The following is a 12,027-nucleotide window of genomic DNA, read 5'->3' as shown; positions in this document are numbered from 1 at the left end:
AGAGAGAGAGAGAGAGAGAGAGAGAGAGAGAGAGAGAGAGAGAGAGAGAGAGAGAGAGAGCGTAGAGGTATAAAAAGACATATAAATGAAAAATTGACATTAAAATAAAACAGAAATGGTAATAGTAGGAATGTAATAAGTAATAGCTTAAGTACTGGACATAAGCTGCTCAAAGCTCACCTCCATAAAAAATTCAAAATAGGTCCTAGCCCTCTGTGTGAATGTGGAAGAGGAGAACCAACAACCCAGCACATTCTCCAAACAAGCGTTCTAATGGAGGAAAAACGGAAACAGAGATAGCCTCAACCTACTGACTTCGTGAACAAGCTGTACGATGTCCTGGAGGATCTCAGGAGTACCGCTGAATTTATTTTGTCATTCTCATACTTGGCCATTTTAATTGGAAAATCGAAGAACGAGAAGTAATAGATAATAAAAGTAATAGCTGATATATTATTACAGGATAAATAAATATATAATGTACAATGGAACTTGGAAGGAAACGTATAATATAAAAAGGTAGAATAAAATGAGAGGACTGGTGGACGAAGTTGCAGGGGGCCTTGACTCTACAAGAGTTGTAGCGCCACAGATGATGATAAATAAAATGAATGGGGTAAAATAAAACTAGTAAGAAACATCATAAAAATGGTAATATAAAGGAAGGAATAAGAACAAGAGGTAGAATAAAGTAAACTGAAAAATAAAAAAATGAAGTAAAAAAAATATGGTGAAAGTTTAAAACTCTCATATTCTACAATTAATCAATAAATATGCAAGCTTGAAGGCAAACATTGAATAAAGGAAAAATAATAAATATGATGAGGAAAATTGAATAGAAATAACAAAATTGAGTTTAAAGGTAATCCAATGCTGATGTCAATAAAAAAAATCTTTACAGCTATTTAAATGTGCAGAATAATAAATCTATGGATACACACTGAAATATGAAGATGATGAAAAGTGCAAAACAAAAATATTATGGTGAAACATAAATGAAAATAAGAGCATTCTTAACTAGCGCAAGCTACACTGCAAAGCCACAAGCAACTTTGACCAATCTCTTTGCTGTTAGTCCAGCATCTTCCTTGGACTTTGGTCTGCAGTCATTCTCACCCTTCTTATTGCAGTTGACTTAACTTAATGATGGTGGTGGCAATGTTGGTGTCATTATAAAGGGGCTTGGCATTGGTATATTGCCTCCTGATTCAATCATTACAGTTTCCTGTAGATTCCCTGAAGGATTAAGGATTCAAATCTAATAGAGCCAGTTCTTGAGTTTTAAGAAGTGTCCATCATTACAACCAGAAAGTCTGATATATGTTACAAACACACCTTGACAATAATGGATACCTCTCTGCTCTTAAAGTCCCACTGGAGTCCATGGTAGTATCTATTTCTGGAGTTCCGAGATAAAAAAATTCTTCTACATTCTTTTTTATTTTTTTAAATTCTTCTAAGATGTGTTGACTAAATTAAACTTGTCTGTCTCCAGGCAGTCCTATCTCCGTCCCTTGTGTGAGCAAAATATATCAGGAGACTTTCTCGAACTCATACATAAAAAGCTTCATTTTTGCACTGATCAGTTATGAAAGTTTCAGAGGGATCCCTAACTCTAGCATTCCTTCTTAAGAGTGTAAAAATAATAACCACAAAGTAAGGTAATTATATGATTAACAGGTTTAGGTTAAAGGAGAATGTGGATAGATTCTGAAATGGGTTAGGAATTGTAGCAAGGATAGAAGATTTTTACAAGTTAAAGGAATAGTTAAGAATTAAGGGATGGAGTGTTCAGATAGTTTGAAGACATATGGATTCCATCTGGATATTCAGGAAAGTTCGAAAGATTCAAGATACAATAACGTTGAGTGTAGTATGAGGGTTGCCAGATAATTGTAAGATATAAGGTTTCTTAGGTGAGGAGGTTAATTAAGGGATTTGGGCTAAGTAAGTGGATGGAGGGAATATATGTGGGTTAAAGCCGGGTAATTTTGTTTTTAATGTTATTGCATTGATTGACACTATATGAAAAACTTTACTTTTTTCATAATAATATAACATGCTTGTATTCATAACTGCATAAGCATCATTTACTATAGATCTTTTTTTTTTTTTTTTTAACAGAATAAAGACCACAGAGTAGAATAATATCTATTCAACAAGCCAACAGATACAACATATGTTTTAGAGATGACTATATTAGGTACATCATGGATTATAGATAATTAGTCATTAATTTTTTAATATATAGGCAAAGTTTTGACTCAAGTATATTGACCAGCATTAGGGCATATGAGTTCGACATCAATGTAAAAACCTTAGTTTTACTTTTAACAAGTCCTTTTAATTTATTATTCTTAGAAACATTCCTAAGAGAAACTATCCTCGTTCAATATTGTAGACAATTTAGGCTTCTTAACTTGACTGAATATGCTATATAGACTAAGAAACTACTTTACTCGTTAAATATGAGATACTCCAGGAAGGCAACAGGGATCTCAATCTTTTCTCCTTCAGAAAAGAAGAAGGTAGAAAATACGATAATGTTGAAAGTGAGGATATTCTGAATGTCAGGTATAACTACAGCAGATAAAATGCAATAATGTGTTTATTGTTCTTAATGTCACCACTGGATAATATTTGATTTTTTTCTTCAATAAGAAAAGTTGAAGTCGATTATTTTTTAATGCTCAATTTGCTACTCTTTTAAATTCACAAATTTTTTTTTTAAATCATGACTCACAAACCAGTTAGTTTAACCCTCTACATTAGAAACCATCACCAATCAGTTGTTTCAAATAATACTTATTATTTTTGCAGCTATGGAATAAATGATTCGTAATTAAGGAGGATTTATGTATGGAAGTTAGCACTCAAATAGAATTACTAAATCGTTACATCACAGGAATGATAAAGTAAGTTGATAATCAAAAATAGTTTTGTGTTTTTTATGATCAATATTCCTGGTATTCCGTAAACAAAATTTTTCAAACATATCACTCCTGTTGATGCTGACAGCCTTCAGCCTCTTCAAACAGCTCTCCAAACCAGGTTAATCATCTTAAATAATTGTTGAGAAATAATATCACAAATACTCACTCACAAAATTCTAATAACTTGTATTAGATATAATGCACATAGTATAATCTCAAAACTATCTAACCATGATTGGAACAAAATTAAAGGATGGCAAAATTATTACAAACCCAAAAAAATTAATTATATTAATCCTAGTTTATAAAATTGTTTTGTGGACTCTTTGATGGACATTTAGTTACTTATTTAAAAGTACTTCCACATGAGATTTAAGTTTCAAGACCATTGATTATATTGCACCCAAGGAAAAAATATGAGTACTTCTTATGAACACATAGGATTGTGTATGAAATAAAACATTTAAGAATAAAAGGCAGTTATAATTGGGTACATATTAAAAATAAAATATTAGACAAAGTAAACAACGATACACATTGTTTACATCAGAACCCAATAAGGAATAAAATGAAGACTTTAATGTTTATGATAAATTATTGTACAGACTTCTGTAATAACCTAGAAATTCTTAATCACCAAACATTATTGTTGATGAGCTAATGTCTGATCTAAATTATCCTCAAAAGATTATATTCTACAAGTAAAGCAGACAAACAAAAATTAATTTTAAATACTTACATAAATAAACTAAATGACAAATGAAAATATATTTTGAAAAACGACAGTTTAAATTTAGTCGCCTCCTACTACTCCACTACCTGGGTATAGGTAAAGTGGCATTATTACTTTACTGCCTGTGTATAGTAAGGTAGGATTATTCAGGCACTGATGAGTAACTTAAAACCCCCCAAAACAGCTTTATATCCGTAATAAGGTAATTATCTACTTAGTTTGCACATTTATTAATATATAAAAGAATTTCCTTCCAGAATATAAGCAAACCATATCGGTTTGGACATATATATTAATTAATATATTGCTTAAATAGTAGAGTCAATCCCACTTTATGGTGTACAAGAAATTTTAGTGTAATACTTAAATTTGAACAGGAGCTTATGCATATTAATGGCTGGAACGTAATTCCTCAGAAGAATAGTACTGATTCTTTTAGTGATCTTCAGAATGTTACAAATGAAAGTGAATTGAAGAGTACTTGTAAACGGAAGAGTAGGAAATGACATGGAGAAGGAGAAGAGATTAGCCTAACCGTTTAATAACAATGGAGGAAGACAAGACATATTATCAATTCTTTCTCCAAACAAAAATAATAATTCCTGAATATTTATTAACAAAGAATGTAAGGAAAAAAAGGGATGTTACTTATTGACTTCTTTAAAGCATTGATCGGAAATTCTGGACTTGGTACCCTGAGGAAGGCCTGCAATATCAGCACACGTTAAAAATTACAAAATTTCTCTGTGAGTTTTCATTTGTGTCTGAATCTCCTAGCATCTTTATTAACATCTATGGACAATGATATTTCTACCATTATACATATCAAAATAATGGTAGAATAACATGTTTGGAAGATAGGAATCAGTAAATGAAGTGCAATATGGATTCTGAGGAATACTGTATTCAGAACTTAATGTTCGAAATGAGACACTACTTCGGAAAAGTATCTTTGAAGTAGGACAGTCCCTACACATCAGTTTGAGTAGATTTTATAAGAGTTGATGACCCTGGGGTTAAGAAGAATATGTAGGACCTACCGAGAAGAAAAGGATTGAGAACAACGCTGAGACTTACTGTCAAAGAGGTTTGTAGATAAATGAGGAATTCCTAACCATGGTTGGTGTAAGACGATTAATCTTAATTCATAAATGTTAATGTTGGATACAGATAAGATTTCTAAAGTGGTCCAATGAAATTAAATCATTTTCTCACAGAGATAGATAGTATAATTTAACTAATATAATAAGGAACATAATATAAATATGTTGGGAAAACAGAAGAATAGTGTGTTCTGTGCATGCACATGCTTAGAAAGAATAACACAAGATTTCATAACTAATATATGAGAAAAAATGGTAGACAACAAAAGTAGAGAAAGAACAAGAAAGCTAGGAAAAAAGATTTCATAGCTAGTGGTTTAGACTGGTTTAACAGTAGGAATCTAATGCCAAAAAGAGAAACGGCAGAATTCTCTATAAAGCCTGAACAATGCTAAAACATTCACTTTGAGATTAATTAAGGAATAGATTTTAGAAAAAATGTTTCCATTTGTTATTTAGATTCTTAATGGTCAAATTTGATATTTATTAACATAAGTCATCAATCGATGAAACATCATAAAAATAAGGCAGATAAAATGTTTTATTTTTTCTAAAATTTTAATAATAAGGGCAAAAATGAATTTAACATATTAAGTTCAAAACAGCAAATTCAACCAACTTGAATTTTTATGAACATCAATAATAAAAAAAACACTAGCAACATTTAGAAAATAAAAATATTTTTAAAGTAAGACGTAAAAACTAACTTATTTAAACCAACCAATAACTAATTAATCAATGAAACAGAATTAAGGAATAAAATAAGAAACCAAGACCACGTATAGATAAAATGTATTTATTAAACACATTTAAGTAATATTTTTTCAAATCAGAAAATATTATTTTACGTTACACAAATCACAGTTACATAAAATATAGTTGATGTAATCCATTACATAAAAATAAATATGGTACAACAATTATATATTTAGGTTTATTAAGGCAAAAGAAAAAAGAATGGCTGAAAAATACTAGAGGAAAAACTAAATTAACTTAAATGATTAAAGAAATTGCTACATTAAACTATATCATATTAAGAAATAAAAACATAATGACAATTAAATCTAAATCATGAGTAAATATTAAGATTAGATATGAGTATTGTAAGGATAATTTGGAAATATTAATAAAACGAAATTGACAAAAAAAAATTATTTATTCAAAATTTAAAAAGAAAAACTAATGAAAACAATATGTAACCATTAAATTGTCTTGAAAGCACTTTCTATTCTACTAGAAACCGTTCCGATTTCACATTACTCATGAACTACTTATTTTAGACCAAAAGTAGAACAATAATGGCATTTGTACCTTAAAATACATCAGAAAATCACGAAAATCCTACTTGATAACGTAAAAAACAACCACAATAACTATGTTACAAGGAGTAGGTAAATAATTTCCTTTAATCATTGTGAAACCTACCTTCATCTTCATCTTTACAATATCCACTAATAGGAAAGGCTTGCGAACTATTCCAAACATCAAATACTTTGTGCCCCAACCGTTCATAACCTCAATCAACTTATGTTTATTTCAAATAGCAGCATTAAAATGTCAAACACTTAAAGTATATTAATAATTAATTAACCGACTTAAGAGACACTGAATAAAATGGATTCAATAATTCACTAAGCGAACTTCCATGTTGTTTAGGGTTATAACTATAACGGGACGTGACGCGAATCATGGCTACCATACTCTAAAAACTGTTCTAAACAGATCATGCAGATGGCAGTGAACATATGATCTTTTCAAAGCCTAATAAAGTGTATTATAACCTGTTGGTTGCAATGGATGGTGTATTTATTAAACATTTCGAATGTCTTTTTTTTAATGATGCGTAATTTAATTATTTTCAGTGTATTGTAGAATATTAGCAACTATGTTTAAATATAAAATAAATCTCTAACACCCTGTCAAGTGGTTGATGTTTTGATTTAATTGTAGTGTGTTTCTAACAAAGGATTATTTAGTGGCAATCGTTACTTCAGAATTATTATGGTATGCTTGTTATAAATTATATTATTTAGTGGATCTTCATGAACTATTATAACTGTAATGTGTGATGTGACATGATTTCATCTTTATATAAAATAAATGGCTTATTCTGCTGATAAGACATCTAAGAGGCCTGTTTGGCTTCCACCTACTGTTTCTCCTGCTATTATGGAGTCTATTGATAATCCCATATTAATCTATAATGAGAATTATATGGACAAAGGTGAGACAATATCAAAAAAGGGCATGCATACATTACCTGATATTACTCTAACTTCTCAGTTTACATCTCTGTCATTAGCTTCGGCTGACAAAAATGACAACATGAGTAGAAGTTTTTTACTTATTGATGGAAAAGAAAGCCTCAAGGTAAATATTGATCATCTTATCAATCAAACTAAAGATTGAATTATTTTCTAATTGCCCCTACTATAATTTATTGTCATTGTTTTTTTGTGTATTTTTTACTTTAATGTTAGTGGTATAAGGAAAATTTACCACCTTTTTTTTATTTGAAGTCCTTTATGTTTATATTTCTCCTCATTTTCTTGAGTTTTTATTCTTTATTATATCTGCCTAAGGTTTGCCCACATTTTATGTTACTGTGTTTTTCAGTGCATAGGAATCATGTTTGTTTTCTGTCTATTAAAATTGAGATCTTGTGTCTCTATGTGTATCAATTATTATTTTAATTTGCACTTACTGATTTGTGAACTTGTATGTTATTTGCTGTTGTGAATTATGGAGGGTAAGTATGTTATTTAAATATTTTATAAATTGTGTTTGTTACTTTAATTACTTGAAATTGAAATTTTAAAAGTAAGTGTCAAACATCCCTCTACCTCTTCTCCTATTTGTTATTGAAGGCCCTCTAACCTTAAAAGGTTTTTGGAATCTTGACATATATATATGTGTGTGTATATATGTATGTATATACATATACCTAAAAATTTATTTAGTTCTGGAATAATCTATAACTGACTTAAGTTTGCAAGTAAAATTGTTTATAAAACTTGTAAATTCAGTTTCATCTGTGACTGATAATAAACTATAAACAATTGAATTTATTTCAGCTTTTTATTATTTATAATTATTATTACTTATGTTATGAATGTAATTTCCTACATAAGTTTTATTTCCAAATAGTTCCAAATCTGAATACAAAGTACTTCAGTACTTGCTTTACAGTAAACAGTTAAACTTGTTGGTTTTCTCAAACAATATTTTGATAATGTTTATCCATAAAGTATTTATCTGAAATGCCCTTTGGCAATCTGTTATTTTATCTAGTGTTTAGTGATAAGAAGTTTCTATGTGAATTGATAATGTTGGCCACAACTATTAGATAATGTTATAAATAAGACTTTTTAACGACCTGTTATCTTTATTCTGTACTATAAGCAATTTAGATTACTTATAGTTTATAACTCAAATTTTATCTATATTTATTTTACTTATGTTATACATCCAAAGTTTTAAATTGAAATATTTATTTGTTACCTTTACTATTTAATGAAAAATTAATCATGATTAAGAAATGAAAATGTTAAGGATAAGCCCTGATTGAATGTGATTTCTGTTTTAAAATTACTTCAGTGTTCATGTCATATTTTTTCCAAGTTTATATATATTCGTTTTTTTTTTTTTGTTAAATAATATTGAAACTCCTACACCTCTCAACCTCGGAGAGCTCAATATAATTTATATTTAACCTGACTAGCTTGTTTGAAATTATTTCTTATGCCACCTTTAAAGAAGTAGAATATATTTAAATTTTCTCCATTCATTACTTTATCTTACTAAGTGGGTAGATTTTGTCTTTTTTGACATATATTCGATTTAGAGTTATATAAAAGAAAAATATCAAAGGTGCAACATAGAACAATTAAAATCTATAAAGGATATTGAGTAGTATCAGGCAACAATTATCAGTCCTCTTTAGAGGTCTATGATCAATGTAACTGAACATTGCTAAGGTTATTGGAGTACAACCAAACAATTTGATTGGTCGAGGTGAGGGGTTTGTTGATATGGATACCCGCTCCCTATGCCTGTCTTGTTCTCAGTATGATCAATTTTTTTCTTTCTAGAATAACATTACATCCCAGAGCTTCTTCTTCAAGTGTTATTCACCTCCAGACACCAGGAAACTTAACATTATCGTCCATATCCAGGTCCATATCATTGCTGCAATCCAATCCAAATTCTTTTTTTCTATCCAGTACTTTCTTATTAGGCTCCAGAATGGTTGTATTTTTGCAGGGTGAGGATTTTGACTCCTCACCCAACCACTGGCCTTTGGTTCTGGTCCTAGTAATTGGTATTATGATGAAATAAATTACTTTTACAAGTTATATACGTGTGTCAACTAACTAGTCTTTTATTTTTGTATTGCTTAATGAACAGAATTGAATATCAGGGTATATTCACATTATGTCTTGATTATTTCAATTTATGAGAATTGTAAACTATTTAGTAATTAGTTAATTTATTGGTATACTGTTTAATTTTATTTAAATTTTCAACTAATATGCGGTCACTTTACTTTCCAGGTTTCTACATCAGAAGAGTTTATTAAAAGACTAAACGTCGATAGTGAAGCGAGAGTGAAAGTGGTTTCAATATTTGGGAATACTGGTGATGGAAAATCTCACACACTGAACCATTTATTTTTTGGCGGTAAAAATTTTACTGTTACTCCATCTCCTTAAAAAGTGTATTGTTTAAATTTAGTTTTTTGTATGGAAGATCAAAATTTTTAGAAATTAGATTTTAATTATTTCTAATATATTATTTTTAAGTACTACTGCATCTTTTGTATAAATGAAAACTGAATTTTTAAACAGTTTTTTTTTCAACTTAAATCAATTTTAACTGTTGTTTATTTTTAATTTCATAAAGATTCTGTTCGAACTCAGATTTTTAACCAAGAAGTTGTTTTTTTATTTTCACTAATTTGTTAATTATTGTTTATATTTAATGACTCCTCAGATTAAAAAAAGGTCGGACTGTATTAAATATTGATTAAACTAACTTTGGAAGAAGATAGTTGACCTTATGAAGTTGATTGGAGGAAGATAGTCAGGGTGGCGGTCAATAAAGGTATAAAATAGTAAAAGAAAATTATTTATTGTTAACCAACGTTTCACCCCACTTTGCAGGGCTTCGTCAGGGCTGATAAGAATGAAGTTCTCTTTGGTTAACAATACATAGTTTTCTTTTATTATTTTGATACCTTTATCGACCACCGCCCAGACTATCTTCCTCCAATAAACTAACTTTGATTTATATTTAAGAGAGAAAAAAAAAAAATAATAAAGGAGAATTTGAGCAAATAAAGTTAAGGAAATTTCATTGTACATTCAAAATGAAGAATTTTGTTTTAGACTAAATAAAATATCCTTTGTCTGGTCTTGAAATAGGCTGCAGACTTGTTGAATAAGAGAATTTGTGTGTTCCATTTTCTTCTCTTCTGCACCTTTGCTTGGTCCACATAGAGGCTTCCTCTATTCAATCACCTGTTAATGAAAAAAAATAGAAGATAGGATAATGACTTCACTTGATAGGCTGTTATTTGCTCAGGGCTGACTTGTACTTTGTTCATAATGGTGACCATTTATGATAAATTGGGAGATAATTTACCAATTTAATTAACCACTCACAAAAACACAATTAACAATTTTAATTGTGGTGATAATTGAATTAATTTTAATTTCATTTTGACCATAATTAATGGCATCCTGGTATCTCAAAAAGCCATGCTTATCCCTCATGTGTGGGTATAGAGGTGATAGAGTGGACTCGGGGATCCTGAGATCGAGAGTGTAAATATTGCATAATAGAACGTGGACTAAATGTGATTCGTGCTCTTATTTGACTGTTATATTAGTTCAAAATTTTACTTGTTTTATTGCATCCTTATTTCTCCATGTACATAGTTTGATTATGTTCATTTTATTTATCTTTCTTTTTATGTATCGGGTTGTAAAATAAGTTTGTAGTATTTTTTACTGGTGATTTCAATTAAAACTTCAGATTCTTGTAAATATTTTTATTCAATTATATATGACCCATTTTGATCTATTACATGTTGCCATCTTTCAGGCAATTTTTCGATTCCATCCTCCCAGAACTTCTCACATTTTTGTACAATGAACTCCCTCCTCTATATGTGTTTTGCACTCCTTGAGCAAATTAAAGTGTTTCCCATTAAGAGAGTTTTGAAAGGCCCAAAATGAGTGAAAATCTGTTGTGGAAAGGTCTGGTGAATAGGATGGGTGGGGATCACATCTCAGCCAAATTCCAATAATTTCTGTTGGTTCTGCAAAGACACTTGAGGGTGGACGTAACCGTGATGGGAAACTATGCCTTTGCAATTAGCCAGTGCTGAAAGCTTTCGCTCAACCGCTGCCTTTAATTGTTCCAACTGGGCACAGTATACTGCAGAATTGATGGTCTGGTTGGATGGGAGAAGCTCAAAATAAAGGACACTTTTCCAATCCCACCTAATGCACAGCATAACTTTTTTTGGATGTACTCCTGCTTTTGTAGTCGTTAACAGCAGGTCACTTCGTTTTTCCCAGGACTTTTTTCTCAAAATATTATTGTAAAGGACCCACTTTTCATCCCCAGTTATCAACCTCTTAAAAATGGATCATTAACATTGCGTTTCAGGAGGGAATCACTAATGGATATGCGGTCCAATAAATTTCCCATCAAACTGTGTGGAACCCATATATCACTTTGAGAAACATATCCCGCAGCCCCCAAATGATTTGAGACACTTGCAAGAGATATGTTAAGCGTTTCAGGGATATCCCATGTCTTATAGTGAGGGTTGCCTGTGACCAATAGTTAAATTTGGTCATCATCAACTGTTGAAGGATGACCCGAGTGCTTTGCGTCTTCCTAGTCAAAATTTCTGGTTCTGAACCGAGCAAACCACTTACGAACGTTTCTTTCTCCTAAGGCATCATCACCTTATAGACCTTTGTCAACTGTCTGTGCAGCAGATTTTTTTTTTTCAGAAATAAAAAAATATGTGACAAAAATGAATTTTTTTCTCTTCTATTTTGAGCCACCAAAATACCACTTAAAGATAAGGAATCTTGATTGAAAATGATGCATAAAAGCACCTTAACTAATACTTTTTTTAGAATATGTAAACATTATTGACCAAGTAAACATGATTTTATTAACACAGAGAGCATTAAATTGAAATATTGAAAAATGCTACTATTTTTATTTATTTATATAT

The 12,027-nt window shown here is 30.2% G+C and overlaps 1 protein-coding gene and 1 long non-coding RNA gene across 2 annotated transcripts in view; one reads left to right on the top strand and one right to left on the bottom strand.

Annotated features, from left to right (window-relative positions):
- The window catches only part of LOC106682985 (enhanced adult sensory threshold), a 30,751-nt gene extending 24,295 nt beyond the window's left edge, over positions 1-6,456 (bottom strand). Inside the window, exon 1 of the mRNA XM_014424170.3 lies at positions 6,195-6,456. The gene's annotated coding sequence lies outside the window, so the exon portion shown is untranslated. The remainder of the gene's footprint in view (positions 1-6,194) is intronic.
- Positions 6,457-6,999: 543 nt separating this feature from the next.
- LOC136795229 (uncharacterized) lies at positions 7,000-9,424 on the top strand. Its single transcript, XR_010842801.1, has 3 exons — positions 7,000-7,139; positions 7,386-7,518; positions 9,323-9,424. It is a non-coding gene; the product is annotated as an uncharacterized lncRNA (long non-coding RNA).
- The last annotated feature ends 2,603 nt before the right edge of the window (positions 9,425-12,027 follow it).

This window comes from Halyomorpha halys, unplaced genomic scaffold, assembly GCF_000696795.3.
Source record: "Halyomorpha halys isolate HHAL.00 unplaced genomic scaffold, Hhal_1.1 Scaffold456.1, whole genome shotgun sequence".
NCBI lineage: Eukaryota > Metazoa > Arthropoda > Insecta > Hemiptera > Pentatomidae > Halyomorpha > Halyomorpha halys.
This window is presented reverse-complemented; position numbering and strand designations above follow the sequence as displayed.